The sequence below is a fragment of the Schistocerca piceifrons genome, chromosome 7, assembly GCF_021461385.2.
Source record: "Schistocerca piceifrons isolate TAMUIC-IGC-003096 chromosome 7, iqSchPice1.1, whole genome shotgun sequence".
Lineage (NCBI taxonomy): Eukaryota > Metazoa > Arthropoda > Insecta > Orthoptera > Acrididae > Schistocerca > Schistocerca piceifrons.
In genome coordinates this window covers 24,179,900-24,201,800 of record NC_060144.1, presented here as the reverse complement: position 1 = coordinate 24,201,800, position 21,901 = coordinate 24,179,900, and the positions used below count along the sequence as shown (strand labels likewise).

At 37.9% G+C, this 21,901-nt stretch overlaps 1 long non-coding RNA gene across 1 annotated transcript; it reads right to left on the bottom strand.

Moving 5' to 3' along the window:
- Window positions 1–2,006: 2,006 nt before the first annotated feature.
- LOC124805309 lies at window positions 2,007–20,294 on the bottom strand. The gene is made up of 2 exons (XR_007017437.1): window positions 20,166–20,294; window positions 2,007–2,524 (listed from the first exon to the last, which is right to left on the bottom strand). It is a non-coding gene; the product is annotated as an uncharacterized LOC124805309 (long non-coding RNA).
- Window positions 20,295–21,901: the final 1,607 nt, after the last annotated feature.

Below are 21,901 nucleotides of genomic sequence, written 5' to 3'. Positions count from 1 at the left end.
GGGGGGTGTAAACAATGACAGTAAAAGATTGTGCATATATATGTCAATATGTCGGCTACATTATTTACAGTAATCAGTGTCCAAATTACAAGCCCCATTTTTCAGCCAGTGTAGCGATGCAGTACGTCGACAATGAGGACAACAAAGAAATAAAAGCTGGTGGAACTGCTAAACACAGACCAGATAGTTAATTTTTTTTCTATAACTGAGTAGTATTTTTTCTTTGTATTTGTGCAACAGCATCTTACTGTCAGCAAGCAATCATTATATCTCAACCACATTTTATTCATAATAGTTTTATGACACTTATTCTACATTTATTTCATGTTGCATTCTTCCCATCATATTTGCTTAACCTGCTTTTTACATTTCAGTCCGCTGTCTGCAGTTGAATCTATGACACAAAGACAAAATCATACCACAGTACTGTTCTTACAGTCTCCTAACATAACAATGATAACAATCAAGTATTGATAATACAATATAAACGGATAGCTAAAAAGCTACTCACCAAGCACTGGCAGGGGAGCACACACACAAAATGACTTAACATTTACAAGCTTTCAGAGCCAGTGGCTCCTTCTTCTGGCAGAAGAGTTGAAGGGGAAGGAAGAGGAGTGAAGGAAAAGGACTGGATTCAGAAAAGTCACCCAGAACCCCTGGTCAGGGGAGACTTACTGGATGGGATGAAAAGGAATGTCTGTTCTTCCCTTCCCATCCCATCTGGTAAGTCTCCCCTGTCCTGGAGTTCTGGGTGACTTTCCTGAACTGTACCCCTTTCCCTAAACCTCTCCACACTCCTTTTCCTTCACCCCTCTTCTTTCCTCTTCAACTCTTCTGCCTGAAGAAGCCACTGGCTCCAAAAGCTTGCAAAAGTTAAATCCTTTTGCGTGTGCATTTCCTTACCACTGCTAGAACTTTTATCTATCCGTTTATATTACATTCTCCAAAATAATTCCAGTTTTTTAATTACATGATGAAGTAAACAGACTCATCAACCATTTTCATAATTCTTAGAACTATCTCAGCTAAATATTTATAAAATTATTATTATTAATAATGGTTTCTCTGGTTCCCAAACCTTTGCTGTATGGTACTCTAACTGTACAGAAAATATCTAATACACCTCATCAGCTAATTTCTGTGAGCATTCAGTCCCATATTGGATGTTATCCTCTACTTTTTTCCTTTAATTCCTTGGATACAGTGAATTAATTGTTGTCTGTTTCATCCACCACATTCCTAAACTCATAGCTTCCTTGTTTGCCATATGTAAAACCAGATGCGTTTACTAGCTTTCTGAAAGATTTTAGAATCTTTTATTTATACTGGGGCAATCTGTTATAAGCTTCCTCTTACATATAATCCCAACATTAATCTTTTTGGGATGTTTTATCAATCATGAGCCCACTCAATTTGTATGAATGTTACCAATGTTATTAGTAAAGACAAATGTGTATCTGTTTTCCAGCTTCCAGACTGTACATTCTGAATGCTCTAATTGGTTATGTTGGAAAAACATAAGCTTGATGTGGGACTGGGGCCAATAAAGATAAGTCACACCTGGTCCCTCCTATGTTAGCTCAATAACTTTTCATTTGTTGTCAGAAGTGCACTGCAGTGGTCAATGGATTTCATTTTTACCTACAACAAGAGGTATACAGAACATTGTCTAGCTACATCCTAAGTCAAAATGGAAACTATTACAGTATCACAGGAACAACAAATATGCCAAAGATAAAAATACAAATGTTGAAGGATGTGTATATATATGTCCTGACTGTCTCAGTTATGAACTATACAAATGAGTAACAAAGACACTGCATAACAAGCAATAAATTTAAATAATGGAGGTTATGCATATTATACAGTTTTACCTACAACGAGGTCAGATTTACCACAAGCTGATTATGACAACACACATATGAAACATTGGAGATGTGAAGAGTATTACTGATTATTGATGGAAAAAATTAAAATGTGCTAGAGATCACCTGAAAAATCTATTTGATGAATGAGAACGTTATTTTTAATAGATGAATCTATAACTTATCAGTGCACATATTTGTAGACAGAATACAATGTTCTGTCACATGGATTTGTTTTCACTCACAAAATGTCATTTGTGAAATTTTTCAGCATGAAGCTCAGTCTTAAATAATCCACACAGACGTAGCTCAACACCAATGAGCATGTAAATGCAATGCTTCCAGTGAAGGTCACATCATAGCTGGAAACAAATTATTGTTTCTTTGTTTTCACATGTTTTTTACTTGTCAATGCCTTGATCAATTTTCGTGTTACAAAATAGACAACTGCTACTGCAAATCCTACAACAAGCAACAAAAAGCCAATTACATCAAGCAGTAGCAGCTGCCACCAGTACAAGTCAACAGCGGCACTGCAAAGGTGTGGAGCTCCATTGTGCCGTATAACGTACTCTAGCCACCAGACAGCAGTTTCCACAGAATGTTGTCGATGTTCACGGAATAGAATGGAGTACTGCTTCATGTTCTCACGGTACCTGTGAGAGAAAACCTTTTGTTAGAAGTCCCAAGACAAAGTGAATGTTATTAGAAACATTCCAAGCTATTGTGCAGTGTTACATCCAAGTATTATCTGCAGATAAGGAAAATATTATTTCCTGTAACAGGACACTAAAGGCTATATGTCACCAGGTAAAACCAATATATACTTTACAAATGTCATGCAAGATGGTATTGTATACATTTTGCTTTCTCTCCTATTCTTCATGATCCATATGAACTTTGGCCAATATCATAGTAACTTCTTCAATTCTGTGTTGCATATTATGTGAGAGCAATATCATTGCTTCTTTCTGAAGTGGATAATTATTCAGAGAGATTCATTTAATCTTAGCTGTAACAGCATCATTTACATTGTCTGTCATCCATCAAGTTTTAGGAACAATGCAGCAGTACTGCAACAACTTTCACCTAGAATAAGCATGTTGGGTTTGATGGCTCTTAATTAAATAATTTCCCTAACCATGATCATTAATTACTCGCAACACACTACGCTTATGGAATGTGATGTGTTGCAACCACTGCTGCTCAGTTTCTATATTTGTGTGATATAGGAGAATTCTTTATAAAATATAAAAAAAGAGGGATTGAAGTAGAACATGTTTAATGGCATGCTCAACAACTGGATGGTCAGCTTTGCTCATGATAACAGTTTGGCAGTGGCTGTTTGTTCTGATGGACAATGAATTCATGATTATTCCCATATAAAATACTGTGCAGATGTTCCTGTATTGAGATATAATACGACTGATTTCATGGGGTATCCCTGTCTCTTGATGGGGAAGGATGTGCCTCTGATGGTATAATAATGTTGTTGCTTTTTGTGTTTGGAATAGGTCTTGCACCTGTATCTTTCACAAGGATGCAACGTGTGACACAGGTTTAGGCATATGTGCAGTATGCAGTGTGGGGATGGACCAGAACAGATGGTCAAGTAATATTCTCGGAAAGGTGGGAAGGGTTTAGGGAAAGCTGTTTCTCATTCCGGGGAACATTGAAAGGTAGTCAAAGTCATGGTGGAGGACTATGATATAAAATCCACTTGTTGGCCAACTGAGGCCGAGAACTATAAACAGAAGGTTGTGTCTGTTTGCATGGTGTGTCAGGCAAGGAATGAGTGAGCAAGAATAGCTGTCTCCGACAACTGGAGGCCAACAGAGCACATGGACTGCATGAAGCTGTAATGTCAGATGTCATGAAAAGTTATGAAAAGAAGACTTGCTGACTGTACTGAAATCAATGTCGACTCAAATCATTGCCATGTAGCTGATGATCATACTACAAAGATTAAGAAACTAAGTCAGTACTTACACAAAATACATATAAAATTAACAGCATGTAACTGAAGATAGCCACATTCATAACATACAAAACGTCAAACAAAAGCTGAAGGTGTCAGTAGTTAATAGTGATCATCTTGGATCACAATATCTAAGGACAAACAAATGCTGCAGGAGATTTTGTTTGGTAAAATGGACTGCTTAGGGTTTCAAACTGCTGTATTTATATTATGCGTACGTTTGTAAGATTTCCATAACTAAACATAACAATGTATTTATTAGCTAATTAAGTTATTAATTTCAGCTGTTAATAAAGCTGCATGTTTTTGAATATTGTGTAACCTATGTTAATTCCGAGAGCAGCATCAAAAGAGCTCAATAAGATGCAAAGTATAAGTGGGCAATGTTTACTTATATACAGGGTATGAAGGTTTAAGTGATGAATATGTGTGAGCTAAATATGCATTTTTTATATTAATTATAACTCAGCGGACATAGAATGATGCTGAAGTTGGCAAATAACGAATGAGGAAAAGTGTTAGCTACACAATAAAGATATTGTATGTTTGAATGGCGGGCCATTTTCTTGATATTTAGTGATTACTTTTAATCTCGGTACTTTGCAAGCATATATTAGGGGGAACAATAGGTCATTCGAGGACTGTCATAATTTGTTTCATGGTGAAATATTGTCGCAAATGAAGCTGAGTAGCACTGTGGTCTAGTGGTTACAATAGTAAACTGTTGCATGGAGAGTTGTCAGTTCAAAACTCACCTGCAATGTACAATTTTAATTTCTATATTCGATTTGACTACATTTTACAAGTATCCACAAATGTCAAGAGTCATTGTACTGGAATGTCCTGAAGCTGTATATATACTGTATATATACTGTATGTGTTCTGGCCGGAGGCAGTTCACTCTGTGCTCTTGGTATGTGCAAGTGCTGAATAAACCATCGTTAAGTGAGGTTAGTGTTAGTCATTTATCTGATTGCAACTTCTTCTATGTGACATTATTCTGGTGGAGGCGATGGGTATTGGAACTTGTAATAGCGCACATTATCGATGACACAGTGTTTCCCATCATGCCACAACAGAGCAGCCATTTACATGGCGAGAAACCAGAGTTCGAGCCATATTCAACAGAATACAATCTACCAGCGACAGAAGAAGAAGAGGACGTTAAGATGACAGCAACTGTGTGCCACCACATGCGACATTCTTCCGGGTTCTCTGGTGAAGATGGCCAAGATCCAAACAAGTGGCTGAAGGTACATGAGCGTATAGCCAAATTTAACAAATGGGATGACACCGAGTGTTTGGCTAACGTATTTTTCGACTTGGATGGCACTGCTAAGCAATGGTATGAGAACAACTAGGAGAAGTTCACAAGCTGGGACGACGAAGATGAACAAGAATATGTCGTAGCAGGATGACATAGGTCACCATCACCACAAGCTAGCCGCTGGAGAGGATGCTCCCCAACATGCTGGTCAAGGTCTCCATCACCATTTCGAAGCTCCAGCCGATCACCTAGCCGGGAAGGTGAGGCCACCCAAGAGAAAAATCCTCCACCATTGATCACTACAAAAATGATAGGAAACTACATCGATATCCTAATGGATGGCCAACCAGCCCAAACTCTTGTGGTCTCTGGAGCATCATATTCACTAATTTCAGAGAAGTACCGTCACCAGTTGCAGAAAACCATATTCTTCTACAGCAAAACATCTCTACTGAAGGCGGCTAATCGGAAACATGTAAAACCTACAGGAAGATGTACCATTCATGCGAGTATAAGTGGCCATACACAGCCCTTATAATTCATCATCTTACAAGAGTGTAGTCATGACATCATTTTTGGATCAGACTTTTTGAAAGCTTCTCAGGCAATTATAGATTGTGTTCACTTGAAGATTATGCTAGATGAGATGAGATACTGTGGACATGAAGATATGCACCCGAGTGTGTGGAGAATGTGTGCTGGATGAAGTGATCATTCCTGCAGTCAGTGCTAGAAAGGCAGCTGTCACATGTCATGCCATGCATCAACCCATGGATTTTGTAGTGGAATGTAAGAGCAGCACACCACTGAAGAATAACTTGATCATCCCAGCCTCTGTTGTCTCGTTTAAGAATGGATTCAGTGAGTTGTGGATAGTTAACTGTCATCGAGAAGCGCAGATCCTTCCAAGATGCTTGTGCATCGCAAATGCTGAGCCATTAATTGAAGAACAGCTGAGTGCCATAGAAACCTCCCATGCTGAATCTGTGGGCGAAATTAGACTTCCACTACAAGATCTCCTAGCTCGACTATCACCAGATCTCACTAAGGAGCAACAGAAGAAGCTACTTGCCTTTCTTCAAGAGTTCCCTGAATGTAGGTAATGCCATGTTGTTTGTGTAAAGCACCAGCAACTTCTGAACAGATGATGGATAATCTGGATGGAACAGAATGAGATTTTCACTCTGCAGCGGAGTGTGTGCTGACATGAAACTTCCTGGCAGATTAAAACTGTGTGCCCGACCAAGACTCGAACTTGGGAAAATCTCATTCTGGAAACATCCCCCAGGCTGTGGCTAAGCCATGTCTCCGCAATATCCTTTCTTTCAGGAGTGCTAGTTCTGCAAGTTTCGCAGGAGAGCTTCTGTAAAGTTTGGAAGGTGGGAGACGAGATACTGGCAGAAGTAAAGCCGTGAGTACCGGGCATGAGTCGTGCTTCGGTAGCTCAGTTGGTAGAGCACTTGCCCGCAAAAGGCAAAGGTCCCGAGTTCGAGTCTTGGATGGATTATAGTTTTCGTTGATTATCTGACATGCTATACCATTACAAAAGCCGTGAAAACAGCCAAAGCATCTGAAGTAGCCAAAGTTATCGTGGAAGACATTGTATTAAAAGATGGTGCCCCAAGGTCGTTAATTACAGATCGAGGGAAAGTTTTTCAATTGAATCTTGTGACAGACATAAGCTGTCGGTCCAACATTACTCATCACATGACGACTGCCTACCATCCGAAAACTAATGGGCTTACTGAATGCCTTAATAACACCTTGGCCAACATGCTATCAATGTTCATCAATGTTGAGCAGAGCAACTGGGATGAGGTGCCACCTTTCGTGATGTTTGCCTACAACACCACCAAACAAGACACCACAGGATTTACGCCAATTTTCCTGGTGCATGGGCGTGAGGTGACTACGGTGATGGACACTGTGTTTCCGTTACATCCTGATGATGTGGACGATGACTACATTGGCCAGATGTTAAACAGAGCTGAGGAAGCTCGGCAGTTATCTCGACTCCGTAGGCTGCATGCTCAAGAAAACGATCGCTGAAGGTACAACGCGAGCCACCGCCCAGTTGTCTACCAGCCTGGTGACCTCGTCTGGATCTTCACTCTTGTTTGGAAGGTTAGTCTATCTGAGAAGCTCCTCAGGCCCTACTTTGGACCTTATAAGGTTGTAAGACAATTGTGTGATGTTACTTATGAAGTTGAAGATTTCGACCCCAATGCAAGACGATGAAAGATCAGAGATACAGTCCACGTCCTTCGAATGAAGCCCTACAAGGATCCTGCCACCCAGGGTAAATTTGAAGCAGCTCCAGTGACAGGCAAAAAGCAGAAAGGTGACAATGAGCATAGTGACAAAAGAAGTTCTAAGATCACCGCCAGGCTGAGCATGGGGAGTCGGAGTATACAGGACCGATGACTCGATCCTGGACTAGGAGTACATAACACAGAGATGCTGTTCTCTGAAGCAAGGAGCAATGTCGCAGAAGAAGCTGAGTAGCAACGTGATCTAGTGGTTATGGTACTGAACTGTTGTATGGAGGGTCCTGAGTTTAAAACTCACCTGGACTGTACAATTTTAATTTCTATATTCAGTTTGAGTACATTCTAGAAGTATCCGCAAATGTCCAGAATCATTGTACTGGAATGTTCTGTAGCTGTATATATACTGTATGTGTTCTGGCCGGAGGCAGTTCACTCCACGCTCTTATATGTGCAAGTGCCGAGTAAACTTTTGTTAAGTGAAGTTATGTTTCGTCAATCATGTAATTAAACCTTCGTCTGACAATATGATTTGTGTCAGTTGTAATGGGAGACAGCAGGTTGGCCAAACCAGTTTCATACTTGAACATATTACAAAAAAGTCTCTTTGAACATCACCTAGAAATTTAGGGGCGTTTGCTGTGATTTCAGTGACAGAATTTGGCCACCAGTGTATACACTCTGAGCAGTTATCAGGTCTTAGTGCTGTCTTTGGTGATCAACTGGCAAAGTTTATGCACATTTAAATTTCACTAGTGGACTGTGAGAAAGCTCAGTCTTTTGGAAGATCAGTTTGGGTTCTGGAGAAATGTAGGAGCAATTGAAGCAATATTTAAAAACTTAGAGGTTTCCTGGTGATATTGTAATTCTGTCATAGTAAGTAAAGGGCTTGGAGGAGCAGTTCAACAGAATTGGTAAATTCTCGAAATGAGAGTACAAGGTGAACATTAACAAAAGTAAAACAACAGTAATGATGTGTAGTCACATTAAATCAGATGATGCTTGGGGATCAGATTAGGAAATGAGATATTAATGGCAGTAGATGAGTTTTACAATTTTAGGAGCAAATTAACTGATGACAGTTGAAATACGGCACCCCGGCTAAGACACAAGTTGAAAATATGGTCACTATTTTTATTTTTACTTAAATTTGCCATATTTCGTGACAATACCTTTTCCGTTAGACATTTGCAAGGCGATATTATTCTTGGCTTCAGCTGTCTAAGTATGATTCCACAGTGCATCTTTGTCGGCTGCAGAACTGACGTGGTTCAACGTGTTTGTCTCATTTTGGTGTTTCAAATACCGTTTCTTCAAATGTAGTTTCTTCTTTTTAGTTAATACAAAAATAATAGTACCATAATTCAAAATTATTTATGACGACGACCTTCACATTGTTCTTCCGTCAACACACACCAAGAGTTTTCTGCCAACTGACTACAGTCAAAACAGAAGTAAATTAACATATAATAAGACAAATTATAATAAATTCTGACAAAAAATATAAGAAAACATTTACAATTTGGTATCGACAAATAGAGTAAAAAAAAACATCTCCCAGATCCATTACAACTGCTCCCCAGGGCTTTTGTTGTTATGGACATATACAACAAAATCCCAACCACACTCAGTAATGGATCTGTATTACACAATTAGTACATTAATGATGCAGTCTGATAACCTCTTCCAAATTTGGACTCTTTGAATCTGTGGACTTGTTACTGGCTGTTGTTGCAATGATACTTCCCCATCAATCTCATATACAAAAAAAAAATTCAAGTAAAGAAATTATTTGACATGACAAGTATACATGGTATAAAACATACAAGAGAAATATTCTAGGAAATGAGTTTTACCTTCCTATTATTTTCAATCTGTATGCTGTATGTTAGAATAAGATTTAAATTTTTTTTTTCATATTAATGTTAATTTCATTATGCTTACATATTGTAACAGTAAAAATGACACTGGACATATATAGTGTAGTGTTTTTTTTACATATATTTGCCTTATATATATATTTTTTTTTTACTTTGATTTTTTATTATTTTTTTATTCATGTTTTTTCTTTTGTATATTTTTTAGCTTATGATTTTCTTTTTAAATTTTTTTACTCATGTTTTTTTGTAATTTTGTTTCTTATGATTTTCTTCTTTTAGTACAGCTAAAGATACATCAGTGTTATCTAAATTTTTTGCAATTATTTATGTACACTTGCCTCTCTACTACAATATTACTACAAGTCACATTCTTGTGAAGAGTACTTTTGCTCCCCACAACATCAGTATAAACAACAATAAACTGCTCATATATCATGAGGCTTTATCTAAAATTGGTTTTGAAACTTATACCTTTGCATGCATGTCCTCACATGCATGCCTTCACCCACAGGGAAGATTTAGCTTCCAAAAATTGGAAAAATTCAGAAATGCTCACTATGGAGACTTTTTTTTTTGTAAAAAAGTAAAAATAAATCTTTCTCTCATTCTTTGTTACAACAGTGTTTTTTTTTCAGTTTCAATTAACATGTGACTTTAAATTATTAATTTATACATGCAAATATACATACTTGGTTGTACAGGCAGTTTTGTTCTAACAAGCGTATTCCAGTGGAGGACTTTTGTTTTAGATGATAATAGGTTATTTAAATTTTGAAATTATGATTTCTGTTTATACAGTTTTAAAGAGACAACATTCCTGAGACCAAATAATTTCTTTAACTTAGGATACACCAAACGATAAGCATTAGGGTGTGGATTTTCTATGACTTTTCTCATGCTTGAGCAACATTCTGCTTGCAAATGCTATGGTACAATGTATCTTAACTCCATTCTCTACTCTTTCTTGAAATAACTCTGCTCCAAGCCCATAATTACTGCTATCAGTGTTCAAACAAAATGGTAAATTAAAATCAGGTCTGTGTAATAAGTGTTGCTTCCTCAACTCTTGCTTAATTTTATCAAACTCTTCCTGACAACTTTTATCCCAAACCCAAACAGTGTTTTTCTTAAGTAACTGACTTAAACATGGTGCATTCAGACTCTGATCACTTATGTTTTCGGTAATAACCGCATAACCCAAAGAACGACTTTAATTGTTTTTTAGTCTTAGGAATAGGAATTTCTGAAATTGCTGTAATTTTTTCTGGATCTGCCAAAATTCCCTTGTCTGTGACAACATGACCCAAAAATTTTAATTCAGAAACTGCAAATTTACATTTCTCTAATTTCAATGTCATCCCCCCTTTTCTAAGTTTTTCACAAACTGACTTCAAAATCGAAAAATGTTCCTCCCAATTTTGCCCTGTAACCAAAATGTCATCTACATAAATTATCAGTTTAGATGCAAGTTCTTGCCCCAGTACATGATCCAAAGCTCTTATAAATTTGGAAACAGAAGAATTTAACCCAAATGGCACAACACATTTATTTATTTATTTCTTGTTCCATAGATCCAGTTAGTGAGTCAATCACAAGGATATGGAACGTGTCAAATTGTACAGGTTTCAAGTTAAACTTACAATAAATACAAGGGCATTTCAATGGCAAATTGTACATAGTTTAAGTAAGACATACTATAAATACAGTAACAGATACAATGTCAGCTAGATAACATAACTACCATTTGACAGAAAAAGGAGTTTCAAATAAAGGTTAAAGATAAGAGCACAAAGTTAAATCAGATATTAGGCCTACAAGAGTAAATACATGTACAGCCAATCTGTTGTTACAAAAAGTGTGCTAATGCCCAAATGCACAATAAAATCAATTGAACTACTTCTAGACATAATACGTTTAGTGATGGTATACATTTTCTTTCAGGTATTCATCCACAGTATAATAAGATTTCTCTGTCAGGTAATCTTTGAGAACTTGTTTAAATTTTGGCAGTTCTGTATGAACACATTTGATATGTAGAGGTAGAGCATTGAACAGCTTAATGCTGGAGTAGTAAACTCCTTTTTGTGCCAGAGTGAGACGTTTCACTTCTAAATGTAGATTGTTTTTGTTTCTGGTGTTATAACCATGGAATTTACTGTTGTCTTGGTAGATGGAATAATTTTTGCACACAAAGGTGAGCAAGGAAAAAATATACTGTGAGGCAGTTGCTAGGATACCTATCTTCCGAAACAAGTGCCTGCAAGAGTGTCTTTGATGGACCCCACACATTATTCTGATTGCTTTTTTTTGGATGGTGAAAACTTTTTTTGCAAGTGGTTGGTTCCCCCAGAATATGATAGCATATGACATAAATGAGTGGAAGTAGCCAAAGTAGGCAACCTTAATAGTGTCAACTTCAGCCACTGAAGAAATTACCCGTAATGCAAATGTTGCCGAGCTAAGTTTTTTACATAGATGAAGAATGTGAACTGACCAATTAAATTTACTGTCTATGTAAGCACCCAGGAATTTTGTGTCTTCAACTTTCTGTATTGGTTGATCTCTACATTTTATGTTAATTTCATCAGGATTACTTTGTGATGTATGGAACCTCATATAATGAGTTTTATCTGCATTGAGCGAGAGACCATTTGAGGAGAACCAATTTAAGATGTCATTAAAAACAGTATTTGTAGTTTTTTCAAGATCATGATCAATCAAATCGTCAATTAGAATTGTGGTATCATTGGCAAACAGGGTAAATTTGCTGTTTGTCTCAGAACAAAGAGGAAGATCATTAATAAAGATGAGGAAAAGCAGTGGGCCCAAAACGGAGCCTTGAGGCACACCACACGTTATCGTGCCCCATTCAGACGAGGCAGGTTCTCCAGAAGAGCCATTTAGCATTACAGTCTGCTTTCGATCCTGTAGATATGATTGCAGCCACAAGCCAACAGTACCACCTAAACCATAGTATTCTGCCTTTTTCCAAAGAATTTGGTGGTTTACACAGTCGAAGGCTTTCGTAAGATCACAAAAATACCCACTGGAGACATTTTTTTGTTAATGGCTTCCAAAACTTGGTTGCTGAAAGAGAATATTGCCTGTTCAGTACAAAGACCGGCACGAAAACCAAACTGATTTTTGCTTAAGATACTGTGGAAGTTGAGATGGTCTACAATCCTCCTGTGCATGAGTTTTTCTAGAATTTTCGAGAAGGTAGTTAATAGGGATATTGGGCAATAGTTTGTAACAATGCTATTATCCCCTTTTTTAAAGAGAGGAATCACTACAGCCAACTTAAGTCTGTCGGGGACAATCCCATCTTGTAGGGATGCATTTGGGTATAACAGTGTTTCAGTATTTTACCAGAAATATTGTCCACACCAGCAGAATTTTTATTTTTTAAGGATCTAATTACTCTTATGACTTCGCTTACAGTAACTGGAGGTAAGGATATCTGTGGGATTCTGTTACTAATAGCTTTCTGTAGGAGGGACAATGATTCTTCCATAGAACCATTACAGCCTGTCTTCTCTGCTGCTCTCAAAAAGTGGTTATTAAATATTTCTGCAACCAACTCAGGTTTCTTTGTGATACTGTCCCCTGTATTAATCTCTACCTGAGACATGTTCCCTGTTGTCCTGCCAGTTTCCCTCTTTATTACATTCCATATAGTTTTAATTTTATTTTCTGAGCTTTCAATTTCTGATTTTATGCACATACTTTTAGATTTATTTATAACCTTCTTGAGAATGCTACAGTAAAGTTTGTAGTGTTGTCGTTTCTTTGGATCATTACAAGTCCTGAGAGAACTGTATAACATCCTCTTTGTTCTACAAGATGTTATTATCCCTGTAGTGATCCAAGACTTCTTGGCATTGCCTATATGACTATTTCTAACTACTTTTTTTGGGAAAGATGGACTCGAATACAGACATGAATTCATTTAAAAATGAATTGTACTTCTTGTTTACATCTGTTTCCCTATAAACTGGGCTCCACAATATTGGTAACTCTTACCATTGTACAAGAAAGCAGTATACTTCCTAGAATTAACCGAAAGTGGTACCTGATGAAAACCCGAAGTTAGATCCAAACTTGACATATATTTTATATCTGTAAATTTATAGAGTAACTCATTAATATTTTCGGGATGGTCTGTCTGTCTGAACAAAATTTTGTTTAAGCGTCTAGAGTCCAAAACCAATCTTACTCCACCATCTTTTTTCGAAACTACTACTAGAGGATTATTATATGGACTGATACTCCTTTGTATTATATTACATTCTTCCATCTTTTTCAGCTCTTTCTCAACTGTAGGTCTTTTTGATATTGCAATACTGTATGGTTTTATGAAAAATGGTTCATGAGGTTTTACCTGAAGCTCACACTGATAACCCTTTACCCTACCAGGTATGTCACTGAAAACATCACTGTATTCCCACAGCAGATTTTCTAACTGTTGTTTTTGCTCCCCAGATAAATTTTGTGTTTCTGAAATTTTCAAATTTACTAAATTCCCAAATTCAACTTCACCAGTATCAAATCTATGAGTTTCAATATTCTCCAATCTATTTTCTTTTAGTAAATTGATACTGTCAAAATTTCCATTACTCTGATCACCAAGTGTGTTCACAAAATTTGTCTGAATGTATTCCCTTTCACTAGTTTCTATCAAAAGTTGTCTTCCAACCCAATCAAATGCTGTATTTACTTTTACTATCCAATGCATACCCAAAAGAAAATCCTCATTAAATTCCTGAATTACAAAACATCCATGTGTGAACAACTTGCCTTCAATTAAAAATGTCACTAAAGCCTGGCTTTTTACCAATTTACTGCTCTTCCCAGTAGCACCTTTTATCTTTACCCCAACAACTGGCATTTCAACATAATCTTTCCCCACTTTCAATTTCTTGCTTAACCTTTCAGATATTCCCGAGATCTCACTTCCTGTATCAATTAAACATTTACCAATCCATGACCCAATTTGAACTTTTATATAAGGACTGCAAAATTGATCACTTTTCTCAGAACCTGTATCCTCATGTAATAAATCACTTTCAATTTCCCCAAACCCATACTTATCAGAATCATATAGTATACCATTATATGTATTCTTTGTCACAGTTATAAAATTTGCACAAGACACAAAATTGTCGTGAGTACTCTCTATTATCTCAATTAGCCAAGAATTTTCATCCAAATCACATTGTATACTGCTGAAGTACTTATCCTTCAGCTTTTCAAAAATAAAATATCTCATCTTTTTCCACCACTCAGGACATACAGTTTCACATACATTAGTAAGCATCTTTCTAAAGTTCTTGTCAAAAGAAATAGTTTCACTGTTCAGCCATATATTCATAAGAAATGTGTGTGTATCATTAGTATCTGTAAAAGTTTCACTTAGGCTAGAAGTTATACATGTGTCATCGTTGTTTGTGTAGCCAGATTCTTTACCAACATCAAAATTCACACTTTCACATACACCCAGCTTGTGAGCTTTATTCATCCTGGTAACATCCCTGGGAATTTCTATAATATTCTCACTATTTAATCCATTTTCAACCATGTGTATACCCAACTCCCTGTTTAAACTAATGAAATACCTTTCCTCAACATAATCATCAATACCATTACCATCATTATCAACTTTATCATCAACATCATTATCATTACACATATTCAGGTCATACACATTCAAATTATCTCCCAAAATATTATTTCCCCTTTCTAAAGTTACTAAAAGGTGGGGTGGATTGCATACATCCTGATTCATCAATGAACTGGTTATTTAGTAATGGAGGAGAGCATGGATAGTACAGACTGTCGAGAGAGACCAAGGCTTTAAGACAGTAAGCAGGTTCAAATGAATGTAGGTTACAATAGTTATGCAGAGATGAAGAAACTTGCATAGGACAGCATAGTCTGGAGAGCTGCATAAAACTAGTTTTCAGACAGAAGGAAACAACAGCATACAGTGTTCCTCATGTATTAACTATTTCTCATTGAACCCCTGTGAGGTCACTATTTGTAAGTTTTAATTCTATGAATGCAAATAAATAATGGTTGATAATCTGTCCACATATTACTGTGTTGGTTACCATCACTGATTCTCCTGGACTATACCAACCACTAACACATGGTGTACAAGCTACAGTAATTTAGGGTGAAACATTTGCCCATTCGGCCTTACATGACTACTAGTTGCTTTTATCTGCAGGAGATGTCTAAGTAACAGAGCAAGAGGGATAACCTTACAGATTTCAAATGGTATTGTGTTATAAGAGGATATATTCCTTTGAAGGTAGATGGGCAGCTGTGGAGGGCCAGAAGGGGGGGGGGGATTGTAGTGAAGGAGTTGAAATTGGAGAGCGTGTGTGGATGTGGTACAGGAGATTAGTTTGTCATCTACATTTTATGAGTTAGTGCTTGCCTATGATGGCCACAGGGTAACCTTCAGAATTCTTGGCAAGGGATCTCTTGTTACAAGAGTTGTGCTGTCAAAATTTTCCACAGTATGTGAGAGAGGCATCTTAGTATAGAAGGGATGGCATCTGTTGAAGTAGAGTTCTAGGTTTTGTATGGATGGGGAGATTTTTGGGGAGCCAATTCCAAATAAGAAATTGTGGTCAGCATTCAGGAATGTGGCATGGCTAACAGAGCAGGTGTTAAAGCTGCGTGGGATTGTGAATAGTTTGTGTTGTCCCAGGGTCAACAAAATGAAGATACAGTCAATGAATCTAAAACAAAGGATTTCTTGACTTTCAGAAGGCATTTGATACATTTTCACACAGTCTCTTACTAAACAAAACATGAGTTTACCAACTACTGGACTAGAATAATAACTTCATTCAGCGCTACCTACTACATTCAACTCTCCACAGTTACCTTAAATGGCATGAAATCAACATGTGTGAAACTGGCTTTGGGAATATGCCAAGGCATTGTTACAGGGCTGTTACATATACATAATTGTGTAGTAGATAACACTGGGAGCTCTGTGATGATATTCTCAGATGATGCTGTTTTCTAAAGGAAGATTGCAACACCAGAAGACATGCAGATAATAAACAATGAATGTAAATAAATTCAACATGCTGCATACAAATAGGTGAACAAATCTTTTATAATAGGTTGCATTATTGGCAATAAATGACTAGCAACAGTAACAGCTATTGGAGCAATCTCAAGTGGAATGGTTACATAAAACAAATTGTAGGAAAAACAAATGCCACAGTGAGATTTATTGGAACAATCTTAAGAAAACATAATGATTCATGAAAGAAATAGGATTACAAAACACTTGTTGGTCAGATTCTCAAGCATTGCTCATCAGTCTGGGAACCTGAAAAAGTTGTTACTAGAAAATAAACAGAAGATCCACTTGTCATCATGGGATTATTTAATACATGTAAGAGTGTAATGGAAATGCTCATTCCACTTCAGTGCCAGACATTATAAGGTAGATGTCATGCATTATGGAGCAATTAATCATGGAAATGTGAAGAACGCACGTTTGAGGAAAATTTGGACAACATATCAATTACCCTCCCATAGGTTTCATGATGAAACAAATCAGAGAAACTGTAACTCATACAGATGTTTGCCAACAGCCATTAACAAATGGAACACGGAAGGGGGCAAATAATAGTATTACTAAAAAATTCCCCTGTTTGCACACAGTAAGTGGCTTGGAAAATACAAATATGTGAGCTTTTGGCCAAAAGGCCTTGTTCTGAATTAGACAACGTACACACACACAATCACGCAAATACAACCCACACATGCTTCATCACTGTCCCTGGCTGCCGAGGCCAGACTGCAAGCAACAGCACATGGGAGAAGCAATCTGAGTGGTGGGGGCAGAGGAAGAGGCTGGTGCAGGGAGGGGGAGGAATAGAATGGTAGAGAGTTGGGAGTTGGGGGATGGTCAAGTGCTGCTTGTGGGAACATACAGGGACATGGTGGGTACAGCAACTAGATGCAGTCAGGAGGTTAGATGGGAAGGGGGAGTGGGCAGGAAGGGAGTGGAAAAGGAGAGAAGTAGAGGAGTGGAAAAGAGACTTTGGGTTTGTTGGTGGAATACTGCTGGAGTGGGAGTAAAGGGGATAGGTTGGTGAAGGACAGGGACTAACAAAGGTTAGGCAAGTGGGCCTACAGGAACATAGGATAAATTGCAGGGAGAGTTACAACCTGCACAGTACAGAAAAGTTGGTGTTGGTGGGAAGGATTCAGATGAAGCATGGTGTGAAGCAGGCACTAAAGTGCCTAATGTTGTGTTGGGTACCGTAACATGCTCAGTAGCTGGTTAGTCAAGCTGTCTCTTGGCCGCAGTTTGTCAGTGGCCATTCATGTGGACAGGCACCTAGTTGGTTGTCATGCCCACATAGAGCACAACACAGAGGTTGCAGCTTAGATCATACATCATATGACAGCTTTTACATGTAGTCCCTACCTTTGCTGGGATAGGTGATGGTAGTAATTGGACTGGAGTATTTGGTGGGAAGACACAAGAAGACCTGTCCCAGATATTCCCCCAACACCACTACTCCAGTCTGGTCATTTAGCATCACCTATCCCATCAAAGGCAGGGCTACGTGTGGAAGCAGCCATGTGATCTACAAGCTAAGCTGCAGCCACTGTGCTGCATCCTACATGGGCGAGACACCTAAGAAGCTGTCTGTCAGCATGTAAGACCATATATGAATATATGCATATGAAGATGGCATCTGTTCTTTCGGACATGCCTGGGATCTCTTGCTTACATGGCAGATGCTCTATATGACTGTGCCAATGAGGACACAGAGGATAGTGTGACTGCACGCTCCCCGTGAGACCCACACTCCCAACTTATTGTCCACAAACTACAGATGTAGTGCCCTTGCCTTCTATACTCGTTACTCATGGCAGTCAATCTACCGATTACTGTAAGAGTTTGAGCAATGTGAGTGCATACAAACTGAAGAATATCATTGGCCAGTACGCCTTATCTATACGAAGATGGTATCTTTTCTTTCAGACATGTCTGAAAAAATAGATACCATTGGCGATATTGCAGCTCTTGAAGAATGTGCAGTTACATTGTAATTTCAAACTCTTGCAGGAATAGGTAGACTGACTGCCGCAAGTAACAAAAATAGTGGACAAGGGCACTACATCTGTAGTGTGTGGATAGTATGTTGGATTTGTGGGTCTCACAGTGAGCTTGCCAGAGATAAGTCCCTGCAGTCGCACTATCCTCTGTGTCCTTGGTGGCTCAGTCGGACAGAGCATCTGCCATGTGAGTGGGAGATCCTGGGTTTGAGTCCCGGTCAGGGCACACATTTTGAACTGTCCCCATTGATATTTATCAACGCCTGCAAGCAGCTAACGGTCTCAATTTCATTGTAATTTTATTCACAAAAAACTGGCCAAGAGACAGCTGTACCACCCAGCTGCTGAGCATGTAGCCCAACACTATATTCTTCACCTCAGTGACTGCTTCACAACTTGCACCATCTGGATCCTTCCTACCAACACCTCTTTTTCTGAGCTGTGTAGGTGGGAACCCTCCATGCAATATACCTACTTCCATAACCCCCTGGCCTCAACCTTCATTAGACCATCTCCTTCACCCACCTATTTTTTCTGCTTCAATTCCAGCACCATGCAGCCTCCTATTCCATTAGCAGACCCACAGTCTTTTTTCCCTCCTCTGCTTCTTTCCTGTTCCACTGCAGCCCACCATCTCTTCCTGCCTAACCTCTCAACTCAACCAAACTGTGTGTGTGTGTGTGTGTGTGTGTGTGTGTGTGTGTGTGTGTGTGTGTGTGTGTGTGTGTGTGTGTGTGTGTGTGTGTGTGTGTGTGTGTGTGTGTGCGCGCGCATGCGTGGTTGTCTACTTTAGAAGAAGGCCATATGTTTGGCAGTCTTTTTGTTGTGCCTGTCTGTGAGTCAACATTTCCCCTATATGGTTAGTAGCAATTTATTCTTTTCATAACATCCCATCCTGAACTTTCCACTGATTGGCATATGACAAAACCAATGAATGTGCTCAGATTTTATTGTACATATTCTCATTGAAGAAGTAATTGTTTGTAAGAATACTGCTGATAACATGTATAAGAAAGAGACGATGGGTTTGGAGTAGGCAGGACATTAAGAGAGGGAGCCAGTGGTAATGGGGCAGGGAAATTGAAGAGATGGTAAATGAAGACACAGATGTCCTCAATATTGTAATTTCAATTGCGAATAAGGGATTAAGAGAGTTGGTCAAAAAGAGAAGACCACAAATTGCTGACCTGAAACTAAATTAGTCTCAAAACTTATTTGGTGAAATTCAGGTTACAATAATTGACTTTAACAGCTGAAGTGCCCTCAATGACTCATATTTGTAAATATCATTTGAGAACTGTAATGATTTTTTTTGTCAGTTGTTGAATTTTTTTCTACTTTGACTGAATTTATAGCACAGTCAAGATGCAGCTGCCAGGCAGTATGAAATTGTCTGCAGTTGACACATTCCCAAGTATTTTTATTTAAATTTAAATTAAAGGTAATGGAAAAAGTGTAAGATAGTTGATAGCTATGTGCATAATAGCTAAAATAAGCAACAACTTTAAAGTATCACTGTGTGTCGGAAGCTTCAGAAGAAACCTTTAGAGGGTAAGTGCTTACATATAGTGTAAGAACACGGTCACAAAACAGTACTCAAAAGCAGACACCCACTACTAAATTTTATTTTAAGCTCGGTTTCTTTTCCCTACCCATGAGCCAAGTTTTGTTTTACAACAATCATTATCATCATGAGTCTCTGCAGATGAAGCATTAATGAATATTCTAAGATAACGAGTAATCTTGAATGGCTTTTATTTTATATTAAATAAATATTGTATTAGCAAACACAGAAGCACTTACTTAGGACTGTCCAGTACAGTTTGGACAGACCGCAACACAGATTCTTTGGTGATGTCCTTGAGGCAGAGCCGGAGGCCTATACGAGAAAAGTCTATCTTTGCAGCGTTGTGTGTCTGGTCTGAGAAGAAGGGGATGGCGATGAGTGAGTGGGATGGCTCAATACGCAGCCTCGTTTATGCTCTGCAGTCCATCTTGCATTATGTACAGCTTCACATTTGGGTGTGCTGCAAATGGTGAGAAACTGAGATGCAACTCATTCCATTCTATAGTCAAACCTTTAAATAAAAACTAGTTGGATGTGTTTTGTATAGACGACAAAGAGGTTTACTTTTATAGTTAATTTTCAGTATGCTTTACTAGTAACTAAAATTATGTCATAGACTTATAAATTCATTTTTGTTAAGTTTAAACTTCACATCTGGTTAATAATTTGTAGGTGGTCAGGGTACATCCACACGGACACACAAATTAAGCATACTCAACTTGTAAATGATTCATTCTACAAAACTCTATAAAAAATTATACAAATGATATGCAGAAACTGCAGTTATCTAACTAGTTAACTCCAATGGCATAGCTCACCCTTGAGGTGCAATTGTTTATCCAAAGAATGCTTTTCTTTCTTGAATTGTACTTCAGTCTGCACTAAAATAGCCTAAATACATTATTCAGTATATTACTACTAACCATTAGTCGAACATCCATTCAGCTATATGCCATGTGTGTTTAATAATGACTTCAACAAAAGAGAAGAAAATTCTGTAATGTTTGACCAGAGAATTAACAATACATATATTAGAACAATCTAATGTAACAATACATATATTAGAACAATCTAATGTAACAATACATATATTAGAACAATCTAATGTAATGTATGCAGAGAATTTTATAATTCTTCCCAATCCACAACACATCTGCTATGGTCAGTGTTTTGAAAGAAAAACAGTCTTTGTTGCAGCCAAGACTATTTTCTTTTGAAATTTGTAGAGAATGTTATGAAATGTGTCAAACAGGTCTAACATTTACATCTTGCTGCAGGTTATACAAATGGAATATTCCAAACAGTTTCATTGGCTCATACAAGATTCCATGCAAACTGTTCTTGAGTATGCCTTGCTGCTCACCTGTTTGGGATCCTCATATCAGCCTGAAGGAGGACATGTAACTGTATAACAAATGTTTTATGGGTTGCATCTGGCTAGCTTTATGGATGTGCTATGAAGATTATCAGGTAACTTAAACAAGAATTGGTGGATGAAAGACGAAGTTCCTCTAATTATTAAAATGCTCTTAGAAAATTGCAGACAACTAGTCTTCCACATTCCTTGTGACACAGTACAACTCCTTACACCATTAGGCTTGTGTAACTTTGGAAACAACATTACAGAATGAGTGGAAGAATGCAGAAAATAATTTTTTGCCTCATTCTACATGATAATAAATTGTCATCTATTCTGTTTTGCATATTGGGTGGGCATCTGAAGTCTGCAATTTTTTATTGATCAATTGACTGAGGAAGGTATGGGACTAAACAGTGGGGGTAATCAGTTCCATGATTCCAAAGTTACTTGCAGAAGAGAGGGGGTCTGCTAAAAGTGGATGCATCCAGTCAGAGGAGTCAAACTATAAAATGAGGAATTTAAAACACACACAGTAGAAGGAATAAAAGGGTAGAGAAAATCTAAAAACTGGAAAAAGGGGATAAAAGAGCAGTTTTTGTGTTGGCGAGTGGT